This window comes from Musca autumnalis, unplaced genomic scaffold (assembly GCF_047663935.1).
Source record: "Musca autumnalis isolate F117 unplaced genomic scaffold, ASM4766393v1 scaffold_2, whole genome shotgun sequence".
NCBI lineage: Eukaryota > Metazoa > Arthropoda > Insecta > Diptera > Muscidae > Musca > Musca autumnalis.
Window position 1 is genome coordinate 236,763,134 of NW_027411755.1, and position 21,633 is coordinate 236,784,766.

The following is a 21,633-nucleotide window of genomic DNA, read 5'->3' on the forward strand; positions in this document are numbered from 1 at the left end:
TAGTTGAGTGGTGCAGACGTTTTTTATTTATTTTTGGCTAGGAAAGGGAAACGAATCTACAAATTCAATCAATACAATGTGGCATACAATATGCATCAGACACACATTCATACATACACATATACCAAAAATAAATTCTTTTATTCAAATATACCAGGCAATACCATCGGAGCAACTAACCAGTCAGCCAGCCAACAGCTTATGTACACACGATATGAATAAAAAATTCGCTTCGTCCATATGGATGGTTGGCTTCTGTTTTGTAGCTCGGTCAGATTTACGTCTATAGTAAAGTAAATGTAACCTACATACATATCCACATGACACATTTATCAAAACACACACACACTCACGGATAGATAGCTAACTTGTAACATCTTTCACAAAATTGAATCAAATTTTGTTCTCAATTTCTTTTATTTTTGGCGTCGCCATTGTAAAATTTCATTCCAAGTTGGTCGTTTTTTGTTCCTCGCTCGCCGTGGGCCTTAGAAGTTAGCGTTATGTATTTTTTTAAAAAAAAATCTTTTCGGTTCTTTTCATTCATATTTTTTTCTTGTGAAAATTCAATCAATTTTATTACATGTGTATTATAACTTACCACTTTCTAGTTTGCCTTTGGTTGGAAGAAGTTGTCCTGTTGCAGCAGTTGAGTGTGTGTGGGTCTGTTGAAAAATTGTCAGAGATTCCTGAAATTGCAATGTGAGAGAAAAAAATCGGATTAGATTATAAGTTTCTTTAATAATTTTTAAAAAATGAAGACAGAATAGGTTTTGTATGGATGTACAAATGGACACAGTAATAGGTAACTGCTGCGTGGACAGGGTTTTCCACCATGGTTGGAAAATTTTATTCACTAACGTGAATAATTTCAATCATCAATGTGGATAATTTAATCAAATGAACTGAATAATGTTATCTACAAACCTGGATATTTGTATCCACCGACGTGGATAATTTTGTCCACCAACGTGGATAATTTTATCCACTAATATTTATAATTTTATCCACAAACCTGGATATTTTTATCCACAGACCTTGATAATTATATCCACGAACGTGGATACTTTGACCCATCAATGAGGATAATTTTATCCATCCAAATGGATAATTTTATTCAACAAAATGGACAATTTTATCCACCAATAGGGATAATTTTATCCTCCAATCTAGATAATTGTATTCACATTCGTGGATAATTTTATCCACCAAAATGGATAATTTTAGCCACCAACGTAGACAATTTTATACACCAACGTGGACAATTTTATCCAACAACGTGGATAATTTTAGCCACCAAAGTGGACAATTTTATCCAACAAGGTGGATAATTTTGTTCACCAACGTGGATAATTTTATCCACTACCGTGGATAATTTTATCCACCAACGTTGATAATTTTATCCACCAAAATGGATAATTTTAGCCACCAACTCGACAATTTTATCCACCAACGTGGATAATTTTCTCCACCAACGTTGATAATTTTATCCACCAAAATGGATAATTTTAGCCACCAACGTGGATAATTTTATCCATAAACTTGGACAATTTTATCCAACAACGTGGATAATTTTGTTCACCAACGTGGATAATTTTATCCACCAACGTGGATAATTTTATCCACCAACGTGGATAATTTTAGCCACCAACGTGGACAATTTGGTCCAACAACGTGGATAATTTTGTTCACCAACGTGGATAATTTTATCCACCAACGTGGATAATTTTATTCACCAACGTGGATAATTTTATCCTCCAACGTGGATAATTTTAGCCACCAACGTGGACAATTTTATCCAACAACGCGGATACTTTGACCCATCAATGAGGATAATTTTATCCATCCAAATGGATAATTTTATTCAACAAAATGGACAATTTTATCCACCAATAGGGATAATTTTATCCTCCAATCTAGATAATTGTATTCACATTCGTGGATAATTTTATCCACCAAAATGGATAATTTTAGCAACCAACGTAGACAATTTTATACACCAACGTGGACAATTTTATCCAACAACGTGGATAATTTTAGCCACCAACGTGGACAATTTTATCCAACAACGCGGATAATTTTGTTCACCAACTTGGACAATTTTAGCCACCAACGTGGATAATTTTATCCACCAACTTGGACAATTTTATCCAACAACGTGGATAATTTTAGCCACGAACGTGGACAATTTTATCCAACAACGTGGATAATTTTGTTCACCAACGTGGATAATTTTATCCACCAACGTAGATAATTTTATCCACCAAACTGGATAATTTTAGCCACCAACGTGGAAAATTTTATCCACCAACGTGGAAAATTTTATCCACCAACGTGGATAATTTTATCCACCAACGTGGATAATTTTATCCACCAAAATGGATAATTTTAGCCAACAGCGTGGATAATTTTATCCACCAAAATGGATAATTTTAGCCAACAGCGTGGATAATTTTATCCACCAACTTGGACAATTTTATCCAACAACGTGGATAATTTTGTTCACCAACGTGGATAATTTTGTTCACCAACGTGGATAATCTTATCCACCAACGTGGATAATTTTATTCACCAACGTGGATAGTTTTATACCAACGTGGACAATTTTAGCCACCAACGTGGACAATTTTATCCACCAACGTGGATAATTTTAGCCACCAACGTGGACAATTTTATCCTCCAACGTGGATAATTTTAGCCACCAACGTGGATAATTTTTCCACCAACGTGGATAATTTTATCCACCAACGTGGATAGTTTTATCCACCAACGTGGATAATTTTAGCCACCAACGTGGACAATTTTATCCAACAACGTGGATAATTTGGTTACCAACGTGGATAATTTTATCCACCAACGTGGATAATTTTAGCCACTAACGTGGACAATTTTATCCCCCAACGTGGATATCCACCATGGATAATTTTAGCCACCAACGTGGATAATTTTATCCACCAACTTGGACAATTTTATCCAACAACGTGGATAATTTTATCCACCAACGTGGATAATTTTAGCCACCAACGTGGAAAATTTTATCCAACAACGTGAATAATTTTGTTCACCAACGTGGATAATTTTATCCACCACCGTGGATAATTTTATCCACTAATGTGGATAATTTTATCCACCACCGTGGATAATTTTATCCACTAATGTGGATAATTTTATCCACCAACGTGGATAATTTTATCCACCAACGTGGATAATTTTATCCACCAAAATGGATAATTTTAGCCACCAACGTGGACAATTTTATCCTCCAACGTGGATATCCACCATGGATAATTTTAGCCACCAACGTGGATAATTTTATCCACCAACTTGGACAATTTTATCCAACAACGTGGATAATTTTGTTCACCAACGTGGATAATTTTATCCGCCAATGTGGATAATTTTATCCACCAACGTGGATAATTTTAATCACCAACGGGACAATTTTAGGCACCAACGTGGACAATTTTATCCACCAACGTGTACAATTTTATCCAACAACGTGGATAATTTTGTTCACCAACGTGGATAATTTTATCCACTACCGTGGATAATTTTATCCACCAACGTGGATAATTTTATCCAAAAACGTGGATAATTTTCTCCACCAACGTTGATAATTTTATCCACCAAATTGGATAATTTTAGCCACCAACGTGGATAATTTTATCCATAAACTTGGACAATTTTATCCAACAACGTGGATAATTTTGTTCACCAACGTGGATAATTTTATCCACCAACGTGGATAATTTTATCCACCTACGTGGATAATTTTAGCCACCAACGTGGACAATTTGGTCCAACAACGTGGATAATTTTGTTCACCAACGTGGATAATTTTATCCACCAACGTGGATAATTTTATTCACCAACGTGGATAATTTTATCCTCCAACGTGGATAATTTTAGCCACCAACGTGGACAATTTTACCCAACAACGCGGATACTTTGACCCATCAATGAGGATAATTTTATCCATCCAAATGGATAATTTTATTCAACAAAATGGACAATTTTATCCACCAATAGGGATAATTTTATCCTCCAATCTAGATAATTGTATTCACATTCGTGGATAATTTTATCCACCAACTTGGACAATTTTAGCCACCAACGTGGACAATTTTATCCAACAACGTGGATAATTTTATCCACCAAAATGGATAATTTTAGGCACCAACGTGGATAATTTTATCCACCAACTTGGACAATTTTATCCAACAACGTGGATAATTTTGTTCACCAACGTGGATAATTTTATCCACCAACGTGGATAATTTTATCCACCAACGTGGATAATTTTAGCCACCAACGTGGATAATTTTAGCCACCAACGTGGACAATTTTTCCAACAACGTGGATAATTTTGTTCACCATCGTGGATAATTTTGTTCACCATCGTGGATAATTTTGTTCACCAACGTGGATAATTTTAGCCACCAACGTGGACAATTTTATCCACCAACGTGGATAATTTTATCCACCAACGTGGATAATTTTAGCCACCAACGTGGACAATTTGGTCCAACAACGTGGATAATTTTGTTCACCAACGTGGATAATTTTATCCACCAACGTGGATAATTTTATTCACCAACGTGGATAATTTTATCCTCCAACGTGGATAATTTTAGCCACCAACGTGGACAATTTTATCCAACAACGCGGATACTTTGACCCATCAATGAGGATAATTTTATCCATCCAAATGGATAATTTTATTCAACAAAATGGACAATTTTATCCACCAATAGGGATAATTTTATCCTCCAATCTAGATAATTGTATTCACATTCGTGGATAATTTTATCCACCAAAATGGATAATTTTAGCAACCAACGTAGACAATTTTATACACCAACGTGGACAATTTTATCCAACAACGTGGATAATTTTAGCCACCAACGTGGACAATTTTATCCAACAACGCGGATAATTTTGTTCACCAACTTGGACAATTTTAGCCACCAACGTGGATAATTTTATCCACCAACTTGGACAATTTTATCCAACAACGTGGATAATTTTAGCCACGAACGTGGACAATTTTATCCAACAACGTGGATAATTTTGTTCACCAACGTGGATAATTTTATCCACCAACGTAGATAATTTTATCCACCAAACTGGATAATTTTAGCCACCAACGTGGAAAATTTTATCCACCAACGTGGAAAATTTTATCCACCAACGTGGATAATTTTATCCACCAACGTGGATAATTTTATCCACCAAAATGGATAATTTTAGCCAACAGCGTGGATAATTTTATCCACCAAAATGGATAATTTTAGCCAACAGCGTGGATAATTTTATCCACCAACTTGGACAATTTTATCCAACAACGTGGATAATTTTGTTCACCAACGTGGATAATTTTGTTCACCAACGTGGATAATCTTATCCACCAACGTGGATAATTTTATTCACCAACGTGGATAGTTTTATACCAACGTGGACAATTTTAGCCACCAACGTGGACAATTTTATCCACCAACGTGGATAATTTTAGCCACCAACGTGGACAATTTTATCCTCCAACGTGGATAATTTTAGCCACCAACGTGGATAATTTTTCCACCAACGTGGATAATTTTATCCACCAACGTGGATAGTTTTATCCACCAACGTGGATAATTTTAGCCACCAACGTGGACAATTTTATCCAACAACGTGGATAATTTGGTTACCAACGTGGATAATTTTATCCACCAACGTGGATAATTTTAGCCACTAACGTGGACAATTTTATCCCCCAACGTGGATATCCACCATGGATAATTTTAGCCACCAACGTGGATAATTTTATCCACCAACTTGGACAATTTTATCCAACAACGTGGATAATTTTATCCACCAACGTGGATAATTTTAGCCACCAACGTGGAAAATTTTATCCAACAACGTGAATAATTTTGTTCACCAACGTGGATAATTTTATCCACCACCGTGGATAATTTTATCCACTAATGTGGATAATTTTATCCACCACCGTGGATAATTTTATCCACTAATGTGGATAATTTTATCCACCAACGTGGATAATTTTATCCACCAACGTGGATAATTTTATCCACCAAAATGGATAATTTTAGCCACCAACGTGGACAATTTTATCCTCCAACGTGGATATCCACCATGGATAATTTTAGCCACCAACGTGGATAATTTTATCCACCAACTTGGACAATTTTATCCAACAACGTGGATAATTTTGTTCACCAACGTGGATAATTTTATCCGCCAATGTGGATAATTTTATCCACCAACGTGGATAATTTTAATCACCAACGGGACAATTTTAGGCACCAACGTGGACAATTTTATCCACCAACGTGTACAATTTTATCCACCAACGTGGATAATTTTATCCAAAAACGTGGATAATTTTCTCCACCAACGTTGATAATTTTATCCACCAAATTGGATAATTTTAGCCACCAACGTGGATAATTTTATCCATAAACTTGGACAATTTTATCCAACAACGTGGATAATTTTGTTCACCAACGTGGATAATTTTATCCACCAACGTGGATAATTTTATCCACCTACGTGGATAATTTTAGCCACCAACGTGGACAATTTGGTCCAACAACGTGGATAATTTTGTTCACCAACGTGGATAATTTTATCCACCAACGTGGATAATTTTATTCACCAACGTGGATAATTTTATCCTCCAACGTGGATAATTTTAGCCACCAACGTGGACAATTTTACCCAACAACGCGGATACTTTGACCCATCAATGAGGATAATTTTATCCATCCAAATGGATAATTTTATTCAACAAAATGGACAATTTTATCCACCAATAGGGATAATTTTATCCTCCAATCTAGATAATTGTATTCACATTCGTGGATAATTTTATCCACCAACTTGGACAATTTTAGCCACCAACGTGGACAATTTTATCCAACAACGTGGATAATTTTATCCACCAAAATGGATAATTTTAGGCACCAACGTGGATAATTTTATCCACCAACTTGGACAATTTTATCCAACAACGTGGATAATTTTGTTCACCAACGTGGATAATTTTATCCACCAACGTGGATAATTTTATCCACCAACGTGGATAATTTTAGCCACCAACGTGGATAATTTTAGCCACCAACGTGGACAATTTTTCCAACAACGTGGATAATTTTGTTCACCATCGTGGATAATTTTGTTCACCATCGTGGATAATTTTGTTCACCAACGTGGATAATTTTAGCCACCAACGTGGACAATTTTATCCACCAACGTGGATAATTTTATCCACCAACGTGGATAATTATATCCACCAACGTGGATAATTTTAGCCACCAACGTTGACAATTTTATCCACCAACGTGGACAATTTTATCCAACAACGTGGATAATTTTGTTCACCAACGTGGATAATGTTATCCAATACCGTGGATAATTTTATCCACAAACGTGGATAACTTTATCCACCAACGTGGATAATTTTATCCACCAACAATTTTATCCAGCAACGCGGACAATTTTATCCAACAACTTGGATAATTTTGTTCACCAACGTGGATTATTTTATCCACCAACGTGGATAATTTTGTTCACCAACGTGGATAATTTTGTTCACCAACGTGGATAATTTTATCCACCAACATGGATAATTTTATACACCAAAGTGGATAATTTTATCCACCAAAGTGGATAATTTTATCCACCAAAGTGGATAATTTTATCCACCAATGTGGATAATTTTATCCACCAACGTGGATAATTTTATCCACCAACGCGGATAATTTTATCCACCAACGTGGACAATTTTATCCAACAACGTGGATAATTTTGTTCACCAACGTGGATAATTTTATCCACTACCGTGGATAATTTTATCCACCAACGTGGATAATTTTATCCACCAACATGGATAATTTTAGCCACCAACGTGGACAATTTTATCCACCAACATGGATAATTTTATCCGCCAACGTGGATAATTTTAGCCACCAACGTGGACAATTTTATCCCCCAACGTGGATATCCACCATGGATAATTTTAGCCACCAACGTGGATAATTTTATCCACCAACTTGGACAATTTTATCCAACAACGTGGATAATTTTATCCACTAATTTTAGCCACCAACGGGGAAAATTTTATCCAACAACGTTTATAATTTTGTTCACCAAGGTGAATAATTTTATCCACCAACGTGGATAATTTTATCCACCAACGTGGATAATTTTATTCACCAACTTGGATAATTTTATCCACCAACGTGGATAATTTTATCCACCAAAATGGATAATTTTAGCCACCAACGTGGACAATTTTATCCCCCAACGTGGATATCCACCATGGATAATTTTAGCCACCAACGTGGATAATTTTATCCACCAACTTGGACAATTTTATCCAACAACGTGGATAATTTTGTTCACCAACGTGGATAATTTTATCCAGCAATGTGGATAATTTTATCCACCAACGTGGATAATTTTATACTCCAACGTGTACAATTTTATCCAACAACGTGGATAATTTTGTTCACCAACGTGGATAATTTTAACCACCAACGTGGATAATTTTATCCACCAACGTGGATTATTTTATACTCCAACGTGGATAATGTTATCCAACATCGTGCATTATTTTATTCACCAAAATGGATAATTTGATCCACCATCGTGGATATTTTTAGCCATGGGTAATTTTATCCACCAGCGTTGATAATATTTTCCACCAACAAGGATATTTTTATCCACAAAGGAGAATAATTTTATACACGAACTTCAAGAATGTTATATATAATTTTATATACTATAATTTTATCCACCAACGTCGATAATTTTATTCACCATCATGGATAATTTTACCCACCAACATGGAGAATTTTATCCACTAAAGTATATAATTTTATCCATCAACGTGGATAATTTTATCCATCAAAATGGATAATTTTATTCAAAATAATGGATATGTTTATTTATCATTGTTGATATTTTTATTCACCTAAGTGGATATTTTTTCTTCACCAACGTGGATAATTTTATAAACAAATGACGATAAGGTCCGTATCCACACACTTGGGAGAGATATCCCCAACAAGTGTGGATAAGGTTATCAACAAACGGTTTATATTTTTTGTCCATGTTCGTTATTCTTATTTAACAACAGCTCAATTGTCTCTAATGGAAGATCTTCAGCTTTTAACTTTAATTATTGTTTCGAATGTTCTGTCGTCACATCATTTATCTTCTTTAACGGATTTCGGCAATGACGTTGTCACTGTTGTCATTCATGGCGTCATTTCTCTTAGTTTTGTTATTTTTTCTTTGGCAAACTACAAACTTTGACTATTTTAAGGTGTCTTGACACTACTTTACATTTCAATCACCCATTTGTGACTCGCTTTCGTAGCAAGAGGAAGTGTGTTGTGCCGAAGATGAGGGTTTCTTTAAAGAAAAATCATCAAATTTATTTGCGTTCGCACTTTAACGCTTCGCAAAGGAATTCATTCAGGAATTCTTGGCTAAAACTGATGGCGCGTTTGTTTGAGCCACGAAATGCCAAGTTTGTCACTATCAACACCACCACCAAATGCTGTGAAGTGGAGGAACATAGAATATGGTGTTTTTTTTTGTTGGTACAACTCATCCCGGTGTTGCTTTCTGCATTTCACCTGATATTTGTTGCTGCTTTTTTGTGTTGTTCTTGTTGTGACAACACAATCAAGGTAGTTGTGCAGTAGTAATTGGCAATATATGCTTGTTCGTCCAGTCGTTGCATTTATCCTGACTCAGCATAACTTTATCCTGGCGTTAAGAAAACGATGAAAATGCCATGACAAGGATGTGGAGTGGAGAACGACTGACTATCTCCGCATGGCAGCAGTTGAAGAAAAATGAATAACAACTTTAGCGAAACTTTTGGATAAGGATACATTATTCTTTTCGCTTCCACACTCAAACAAACACACACACTCACACTAAGGAATGCTGCGTATACTTCTATTCACAGCAGGACGACTTGCAAATATTTTAGTATTTCTTTAGCACTTGCTAGTGAAATTTTGTCAACACATTTTGGGAATGTTGACTGCCATTCGAACTCAAATTCTAGTCTAAATCTCTTTTCGTCTTCACATCTTGAAAAGCGATTTCTTTGTGGGTTTGAGTTCACAGGTAAAATTTTTTTCCAAACTGTGTAAGAAGTTTAGTTTTCTATCTCCACCCTAATGATGCAATTCATTAAAGAAAATTTAAAACTTTAAGCAAAGCGGTTTAAAATGTTTTTTTCCGCTTTCCTTCTTTAGCAACAGAAGTTGAATTTCGGTGGATAATTTGGTTGATTTTGCCGATTACGTGGTTAGTGTGCCGGAAGTTTTAATCAACCGCATTAATGAAGTATTGATAGGTAAGTATTCTGAGAGGACTTTTTGCAAATTTAATGTAAAGAGGAAAACCTTTTATCGTCGTTGATATTGAAAGCGAATTATTTAAATTACAAGGATTTTTTGATCTACTTGGCATACGGGAACGTTTATGGGAATACGGGCGTAAGAAAAATTATTCATGTTTGTGAATAAATTTATTCATGTCTGTGGAAAAAATATTTATCCACGTTTTAGGATAAAATAAATTTGTGTGCAAAATAATTATCCAAGTTTGTTGATAAAAATTATCCAGGTTTGTTGATAAAATAATTATCCACATTTTTGGATAAAATGATTGTCCACGTTTGTGAACATAATATTTATCCACGTTTGTGAATAAAAAATTATCCACACTGATGTATAAAAACTTAATCCGCGTTGGTGGATAAAATAATTATCCACGGTGATGGACAAACTAATTATTCACGTTGATAGATAAAATAATTATCCACGTTTGTGAATAAATTTATCCATGCCTGTGGAAAAAAATAATTATCCACGTTTTAGGATAAAATAATTATGATAAAAAATTATCCGCATATGTGTATTAAATAATTATCCAAGTTTGTCGATAAAATAATTATCCACGTTTGTGGATAACATGATAATTCACATTTGTGCATAAAAGGATTATCCACGTTTGTGGACATAACATTTATCCAAGTTTGTGAATAAAATAATTATCCACACTGATGTATAAAAACTTGATCCGCGTCGATGGATAAAATAATTTTCACGGTGATGGACAAAAGTTCTCGTTGATAGATAAAATAATTATACACGTTTGTGGATAACATAAGTAACCACATTTTTGGATAAAATGAATATCGAAATTTGGGGATAAAACAGTTATCCAAGTTTGTAGATAAAATAATCATCCACGTTTGTAAATAAAATAATTATCAACGTCTGCGAAAAAAATAATTATCGACGTTGGTCGATATAATCATCCACGTTGGTGAGAAAAATGATCCGCGTTGTTGGATAAAATTGTTCACGTTGGTGGATAAAATTATCCACATTTCTGGAAAATAATATCCACGTTGGTGAACAAAATTATCCACGTTTTTGGATAAAATTGTCTAAGTTGGTGGATAAAATTATCCACATTGATGGATGAAATAATCCACGGTGCTGGAAAAATTGTCCGCGTTGGTAAACAAAATTATCCACGTTGGTGAATAAAATTATCCATGTTGTTGGATAAAGTTATCAACGTTGGTGAATAAAATTACACACTTTGGTGAGTAAAATTATCGAAGTTGCTGGATAAATATATCCATGTTGGTGGATAAAATTATCCTCGTTGGTGTGCAAAATTATCCACGTGTCTGGGTAAATTTATCCACGTTGATTGATAAAATTATCCACGTGTTGGTTAAAATTATTCACAATGGTGGATAAAATTCTTATCCACGCTGCTGGATAAAAATATACATGCTAGTGCATAAAATTGACCACGTTGGTGGATAAAATTATCCACGTTGGTGGATAAAATTATCCACGTTGGTGGATAAAATTATCAACGTTGGTGGATAAAATTATCCAGGTTGGTGAATAAAATGATCCAGATTGTGGGTAACCTTATCCACTTAAGTATATAACCATATCCACTTTTGTCGATAACTTTATCCACTTTTGTGGATAATCCTTTCAAGTTTTGTGGATAACCTTTACCACAAGCGTGATTAAAATTATCCACAAGTGAGCATAAAATTATCCACAAGTGTGAATAAAATCATCCACAAGTACCACAATTCACGTTGGTGGAAAAATTATCCTCGTTGGTGAGCAAATTTATCCACGTTGATGAGTAAAAATACCCACGTTGCTGGATAAATGTATCGATATTTGTGGATAAAATTGTCATCGTTTGTGTGTAAAATTATCCACGTTGCTATATAAATTTATCCACGTTGATTGATAAAATATGCACGTGCTGGTTAAAATTATTCACAATGGTGGATTAAATTCTTATCCATGTAGCTTGATAAAAATATCCATATGGCTGGATAAATTTATCCACATTGCTGAATGAAAGTAACCATGTTGGTGGATAAAATCATACACGTTTCTGGATAAAATTATCCACGATGGTTGCTAAAATTATCCACGTTGGTGGATAAAATTACCTACGTTGTCGCATAAAATTACCCACGTTGGTGGATAAAATTACCCACGTTGGTGGAAAAAATTATCCACGTTGCTGGATAAAATTATCCATTTTGGTGGATAAAATGATCCACGTTGTTGAATAAAATTATCCACGTTGATGAATTAAATTATCCACATTGGTGGATAAAATTATCCACGTTGGTAGATAAAATTATCCACGTTGGTGGATAAAATTATCCTCGTTGGTGGATAAAATCATTCACGTTGATGCATAAATTATCTACGTTGTTGGATAAAACTATCCACGTTGGTGAATAAAATTATCCACGTTGGTGGATAAAATTATCCACGTTGGTGGATAAAATTATCCACGTTGTTGGATAAAATTATCCACATTGTTGGATAAAATAATCCACGGTTCTGGAAAAAATATCTACGCTATAGGATAAAATTATCCACGTTGGTGCATAAAATTATTCACGTTGTTGGATAAAATTGACGAAAAAAATAAATTATCCACGTATGTGAATAAACTTATCCATGTCTGTGGAAAAATAATTATCCACGTTTTAGGATAAAATAATTATCCACGTTTTAGGATGAAATAATTCTCCACGTTTTAGGATAAAATAATTATCCACGTTTTAGGATGAAATAATTCTCCACGTTTTAGGATGAAATAATTCTCCACGTTTTAGGATGAAATAATTCTCCACGTTTTAGGATAAAATAATTATCCACGTTTTAGGATAAAATAATTATCCACGTTTTAGGATAAAATAACTATCCACGTTTTAGGATGAAATAATTATCCACGTTTTAGGATAAAATAATTATCCACGTTTTAGGATAAAATAACTATCCACGTTTTAGGATGAAATAATTATCCACGTTTTAGGATAAAATAATTATCCACGTTTTAGGATAAAATAATTATCCACGTTTTAGGATAAAATAATTATCCACGTTTTAGGATAAAATAACTATCCACGTTTTAGGATGAAATAATTATCCACGTTTTAGGATAAAATAATTATCCACGTTTTAGGATAAAATAATTATCCACGTTTTAGGATGAAATAATTATCCACGTTTTAGGATAAAATAATTATCCACGTTTTAGGATAAAATAATTATCTACGTTTTAGGATAAAATAATTATCCACGTTTTAGGATAAAATAACTATCCACGTTTTAGGATGAAATAATTATCCACGTTTTAGGATAAAATAATTATCCACGTTTTAGGATAAAATAATTATCCACGTTTTAGGATAAAATAATTATCCACGTTTTAGGATAAAATAATTATCCACGTTTTAGGATGAAATAATTATCCACGTTTTAGGATAAAATAATTATCCACGTTTTAGGATAAAATAATTATCCACGTTTTAGGATAAAATAATTATCCACGTTTTAGGATAAAATAATTATCTACGTTTTAGGATAAAATAATTATCCACGTTTTAGGATAAAATAATTATCCACGTTTGAGGATAAAATAATTATCCACGTTTTAGGATAAAATAATTCTCCACGTTTTAGGATAAAATAATTATCCACGTTTTAGGATAAAATAATTATCCACGTTTTAGGATAAAATAATTATCCACGTTTTAGGATGAAATAATTATCCACGTTTTAGGATAAAATAATTATCCACGTTTTAGGATAAAATAATTATCCACGTTTTAGGATAAAATAATTATCCACGTTTGAGGATAAAATAATTATCCACGTTTTAAGATAAAATAATTATCCACGTTTTAGGATAAAATAATTATCCACGTTTAAGAATAAAATAATTATCCACGTTTTAGGATAAAATAATTATCCACGTTTAAGAATAAAATAATTATCCACGTTTTAGGATAAAATAATTATCAACGTTTTAGGATAAAATAATTATCCACGTTTTAGGATAAAATAATTATCCACGTTTTAGGATAAAATAATTATCCACGTATTAGGATAAAACAATTATCCACGTTTAAGGATAAAATAATTATCCACGTTTGTGGATAAAATAATTATCCACCTTTTAGGACATAATAATTATCCACGTTTTAGGACATAATAATTATCCACGTTTTAGGATAAAACAATAATCCACGTTTTGAATAACATAGTTATCCGCATTTGTGGATAAAAGGATTATCCACGTTTGGGGACATAATATTTTTCCACGGTGATGGACAAAATAATAATCCACGTTCATGGATAAAATAATTATCCACGTTTGTGGATAACATATGTAACCACATTTTTAGATAAAATAAATATGCAAGTTTATGGATAAAATATCCAAGTTTGTGGATAAAAAAAAATTATTCACATTGGTGAGTAAAATTATCCACGTTGGCGGATAATATTACTTACGATGTTGAATAAAATTATCCACGTTGGTAAACAAAATTACCCACTTTGGTGGATAAAATTATCCACGTTGGTGTATAAAATTATCCACGTTGTTGGATAAAATTGTCCACGATGGTGGATAAAATTATCCACGGTTCTAAAAAAATAACCACATTGGTGAACAAAATTATCCACGTTGTTGGATAAAATTTTTCACATTGTTGGATAAAATTTTTCACATTGTTGGATAAAATAATCCACTGTTCTGGAAAAAAATTATCCACGTTGGTGAACAAAATTATCCACGTTGGTGGATACTATTACTCACGATGTTGAATAAAATTATCCACGTTGATGAACAAAATTATCCATGTTGTAGGATAAAATTATCCACGTTTGTGGATAAAATTTTCCACGTTGTTGGATAAAATTATCCACGTTGTTGGATAAAATTGTCCACGTTGGTGGATAAAATTATCCACGTTGGTGACTTAGATTGTCCACATTGTTGGATAAAATAATCCACGGTTCTAAAAAAATTACCGACGTTGGTGAACAAAATTAACCACGTTGGTGAATAAAATTATCCACGTTGTTGGATAAAATTTTCCACATTGTTGGATAAAATTATACACGTTGATGACTAAGATTATCCATTATAAAATAATCCACGGTGCTGGAAAATATTGTACGCGTTGGTGAATAGAATTATCCACGTTGGCGACTAAAATTTCCACGTTGCAGGATAAAATTATCAACGTTGGTGGATAAAATTATCCATGTTGGTGGATAAAATTGTCCACGTTGGCGGATAAAAGTATCTCTGTTTGAATACAATAAGCCTCGTTGTGTGTAAAATTATCCAGGTTCATGGATAAATGTATCCACGTTGATGTATACAAGTATCCACGTGCTGATTAAAATTATTCACAATGTTGTTGGATAAAATTATCTACGTTGCTGGATAAAAATATCCATGTTGGTGGATAAAATTATCCACGTTGCTGGATAAAATTATTCACGTTGCTGGATAAAAATATCCATAATGTTGGAAAAAATCTTCCACGTTGCTGGATAAAATTATCCACGTTTGTGGATACAATTATCTAAGTTGGTGGATACAATTATCTAAGTTGTTGGGATAAATTATCTAAATTTGTAGATAACTTATTCTCATTGTGCAAAAACTATCCCCTCCCGTTAACAATCTATTTATACATTTATTTTGTTTGTTAAAAAGACCAGAATAGGTGCTCTTATATTTTCATTCTCTATTTTCATTTTCTATTTTTTTATTTACTTTCACATTTTGTTGTCAGTTTTTATCAATTTTATCTGAGATTTATATCAACATTAAATAAAAAAAATCTTATGAAAATTGCAAATTAGTCGTTCTACTGTTCGCTCCTATTGTTACACATTTCTCTCTCATTTGTTGTTTCCTTAGCAACTCTTAGTTGTATATTGTTTTAAAGATGTTCCTTATTGTTTATTTTCATTTGTAATAGTTTTTTATTGCAATTATTGTATAACAGACTCCTGAAGCTTTTATCTTAATCCAGACCATGGAAAGGATGACTTCGCATTGAAATTAAAAGACAAGTAAACTTGGTTGTTACGGCATGACAAAAAGACACTTATAGATTTAGTTTATCAAACGCAGTTATGTTGTCCAGGATAAATTTACAGAAAAGACTAGATATACGTCTGCTTAGAAATTTTTTTCGAGTTCGACTCGTAGATGACTCCATCATTTGAATCAGCATTGCAATTCCCTCAATAATCAGCCCTTTTGTTTTTAGTTTCTATTCTCCTCTCTCCAAAACTCAACAAAACATTGTTTTTTCTTTATTTATTGTTACTCTATCATGAATTATTGTTATAAATATTTGAATATCTTCTTTGTGCTGCATATTTTTGTATTACCGCTTGGAAATTCATATATGGGTGCGAGTGTGTGTGTGTGTGCGTGCCTTCTAGTCACTTCTGTTCTGCATTTGCTCATAAATTTCCAAACAAATGACTTTTACATATTGATACAATAATTTCATTATTTTTCCCCTGTCTCTGTGCTTTTAGCATGCAGAAAAATTTTTAATTCAATAAAAAATGTTGTAGCAAATAATATTTTTATTTATTTGTATTTTATTCATTTACATTTGAGAACAACAGCAACATTTGGTAGAACTTTGCATACAACTATTGGCTAGGATGGTTTGTTTTTATTTCGATTCAATTCTGACACATATAAAGCATTCCATTACCAAAAAATCGAAACCCAACTCTCAACCTTTTTTGTCCATAAAAACTTACGCACACTTTCCATCTCGCCCTCCCCATTTTTCGGACACTTACATTCCGTTGTATTCATACACCAAGTAAAATCAACAATAACATGTAAGAAGGGGTAGAGAAAGATGGTGAGCGGTGAGTGGGGGGTTTTTAGACATTGTTAATGCCTTCTATTCACACTCGTTGTACAGTAAATTAAGTTTATTCCTGGTCCATGTTTACACTGAGGCCAACAACATCCATTGACTCTGCTCCTTGCATTGCAATAAACAACATTTGCACACACACACACACACCCGCATCGGCAGCAGCACTCACCGAATTCACTTTACACTTTTGTACAACAAACAAACCAACATTCATATGTAAATATTAATATTTAGGTGTGAGTCTACAATGTAGACTCTACATCAGTGTTCACCAGCGAGCTGCTACTGAGAGCAAATTATCGTTACTTTCAATCCAAAACACACGGTAATGTATGCTCAGTTGCTCTCAGTACGGGCTCGCTGGTGAACACTGCTCTACATGCACTCGGCGCCAATGGACCATGGGTGTGTTTGCGTGTGTATGTGTGGGAGTGCGTTGTGTTGTGGTAAAGGATCGAAGTGCGTTTATTTGAAATGTTTATAAGCTGCAAATTCTTATAAACTACAGGAAGAATTTAAGATAACCCAGCGAACATATTAAGTTAAAGAAAATGTTATCCACATATTCGGATAATAATATTACTCGGAAATGTGGATAATTTTTTGATTCATTAAAGTGGATAATTATATTATCCGAAACTGTGGATAATTATTTTATCCACTAATGTGGATAATTATTTTAACCACAAATGAGAATAATAATTTTTTCCACAAGCGTGTATTATTATTTTATCCATAAACGTGGATAAATATTTTATCCAAAATCATGGATAATTATTTTATCCGCAATCATGGATAATTATTTTATTCACAAATTTAGATAATTATTTTATCCACAAACGCGGATAAATATTTTATTCACGAACGTCGATAATAATTTTATGCACAAAGGTGAGTACTTATTTTATCCTCAAGGGCGGTTAATTATTTTATCCACAAATGTTGATAAATAAATCTATGTAGATAAATATTTATCCCTATATGTGGTTAATTATGTTATCCATAAACGCGGATAATTATTTTATACCCAAACATGTATAATTACTTTATCCACAAATTTGTATAATTATTTTATCCCAAATATGGATAATCACTTTATCCACAAATTTGGATAATCACTATCCGTAAATGTGGAAAATCGCTTTATCGATAGTAATCCGTAAAACGGGATAATTATTTTATGGATTATTATTTTTACCACAATTGCGAATAATTTATTTATCCACAAGGGCGGATAATTATTTTATCCTCAAATGTGGATAAATATTTTATCCACAAATCTGGATAAATATTTGACCCACAAACGAGGATATTTATTTTATCCACAACCGTGGACATTAAATTTATGTAGATAATTATTTTATCCGTGAATGAGGATTATTATTTTATCCAAAAACGTTTATAATTATTTTATCCACAAACGTGGATAATTATTCTATTCAGAAACGTGTTTTATTATTTAATCCGTAAATGTGCATAATCCAAATAATTACAATTATTTTATCCACAAACGTGGATAATTATTTTATTCACAAACGTAGATAATTATTTTATACACAATCATGGATAAATTTTTTGTTAATAATGGTTGCTAATTATTTTTATCAACAGTCGTGGATAATTATTTTATCCACAAATGTGGATAATTATATTATAATGAATAATTCTTTTATCCACAAATGTGTATAGTTATTTTATCTACAAATGTGGATAAATATGTTATCAATAAACCTGAATATTTTATCCGTAAATGTGGATAATGGTTTTATACCCAAACCTGACTAATTATTTTATCCACAGATGTGGCTAATTATTTTATCCACAAATATGAATAATTATTTTATCCACAAATGTGGGTAGTTATTTTATCCACAAATGTGGATAAAAATATTGTCAATAAACATGAATATTTTATCCGTAAATGTGGATAATTGTTTTATACCCAAACCTGACTAATTATTTTATCCACAACGTGGATAATTATTTTATCCACAACGTGGATAATTATTTTACCCACAAACGTTGATAAATATTTTATCCACAAACGTGGATAATTATTTTATCCACAAACGTGGATAATTATTTTATCCACAAACGTGGATAATTATTTTATCCACAAACGTGGATAATTATTTTATCCACAAACGTGGATAATTATTTTATCCACAAACGTGGATAATTTTTTTATCCACAAACGTGGATAATTATTTTATCCACAAACGTGGATAATTATTTTATCCACAAACGTGGATAATAATTTTATCCACAAACGTGGATAATAATTTTATCCACAAACGTGGATAATTATTTTATCCACAAACGTGGATAATTATTTTATCCACAAACAGGGATAATTATTTTATCCACAAACGTGTATAATGATTTTATCCACAAACGTGGATAATTATTTTATTCACAAACGTGGATAATTATTTTATTCACAAACGTGGATAATTATTTTATCCACAAACGTGGATAATTATTTTATCCACAAACGTGGATAATTATTTTAACCACAAACGTGGATAATTATTTTATCCACAAACGTGGATAATTATTTTATCCACAAACGTGGATAATTATTTTATCCACAAATGTGGATAAATATATTGTCAATAAACATGTATATTTTATCCACAAACGTGGATAATTATTTATCCACAAATGTGGATAATTATTTGATCCACAAACGTGGATAATTATATTACCCACAAACGTGGATAATTTTATTACCCACAAACGTGGATAATTATATTATCCACAAACGTGGATAATTATTTTATCCACAAATGTGGATAATTATTTTATCTAAAACGTGGATAATTATTTTATCCAAAACGTGGATAATTATTTTATCCACAAACGTGGCTAATTATTTTATCCACAAATGTGGATAATTATTTGATCCACAAATGTGGATAATTATTTGATCCACAAACGTGGATAATTATTTTATCCACAAATGTGGATAATTATTTTATCCACAAATGTGGATAATTATTTGATCCACAAACGTGGATAATTATTTTATCCACAAATGTGGATAATTGTTTTATCCACAAACGTGGATAATTATTTTATCCACAAACGTGGATAATTTTTTATACGAAATCGTAGTATATTTTTTCATCTCAAATCGTGGATATTTTTTTATCTCAAATAGTGGATAATTGTTTTCTCCACAATCATTGATAATTATTTTATCCACATATGTGGATAATTAGTGTATCCACAAACGTGTATAATTATTTTATCCATAAATGTGGAGAATTATTTTATATATAAACGTGGCTAATTATTTTATCCACAAACGTGGATAATTATTTTATCCACAAACGTGGATAATTATATTATCCACAAACGTGGATAATTATATTATCCACAAACGTGGATAATTATATTATCCACAAACGTGGATAATTATATTATCCACAAACGTGGATAATTATATTATCCACAAACGTGGATAATTATATTATCCACAAACGTGGATAATTATATTATCCACAAACGTGGATAATTATATTATCCACAAACGTGGATAATTATATTATCCACAAACGTGGATAATTATATTATCCACAAACGTGGATAATTATATTATCCACAAACGTGGATAATTATATTATCCACAAACGTGGATAATTATATTATCCACAAACGTGGATAATTATAGTATCCACAAACGTTGATAATTATGGGGCAAATTATTTTTTTTATTTTTTTATCCGAAAATGGGGATAATTTACAAACGTGGATAATTTGTTTATCCACAAAAGTGGATAGTTATTTTATGCACAAACGTGTATAATTGTTTTATCCACAAACGTGGATAATTATTTTATCCACAAACGTTGATAATTATTTTATCCACAAACGTGGATAATTGTTTTATCAACAAACGTGGATAATTGTTTTATCCACAAACGTGGATAATTATTTTATCAACAAACGTGGATAATTGTTTTATCCACAAACGTGGATATTTATTTTATCCACAAACGTGGATATATTTTATCCACAAACGTGAATAATTTTTTTCCACAAACGTGGATAATTGTTTTATCCACAAACGTGGATAATTATTTTATCCACAAACGTTGATAATTATTTTATCCACAAACGTGGATAATTATTTTATCAACAAACGTGGATAATTGTTTTATCCACAAATGTGGATATTTATTTTATCCACAAACGTGGATAATTATTTTATCCACAAACGTGGACATTTTTTTTATCCACAAACGTGGATAATTATTTTATCAAGAAATGTGGATAATTATTTTATCTACAAACGTGGATAATTATTT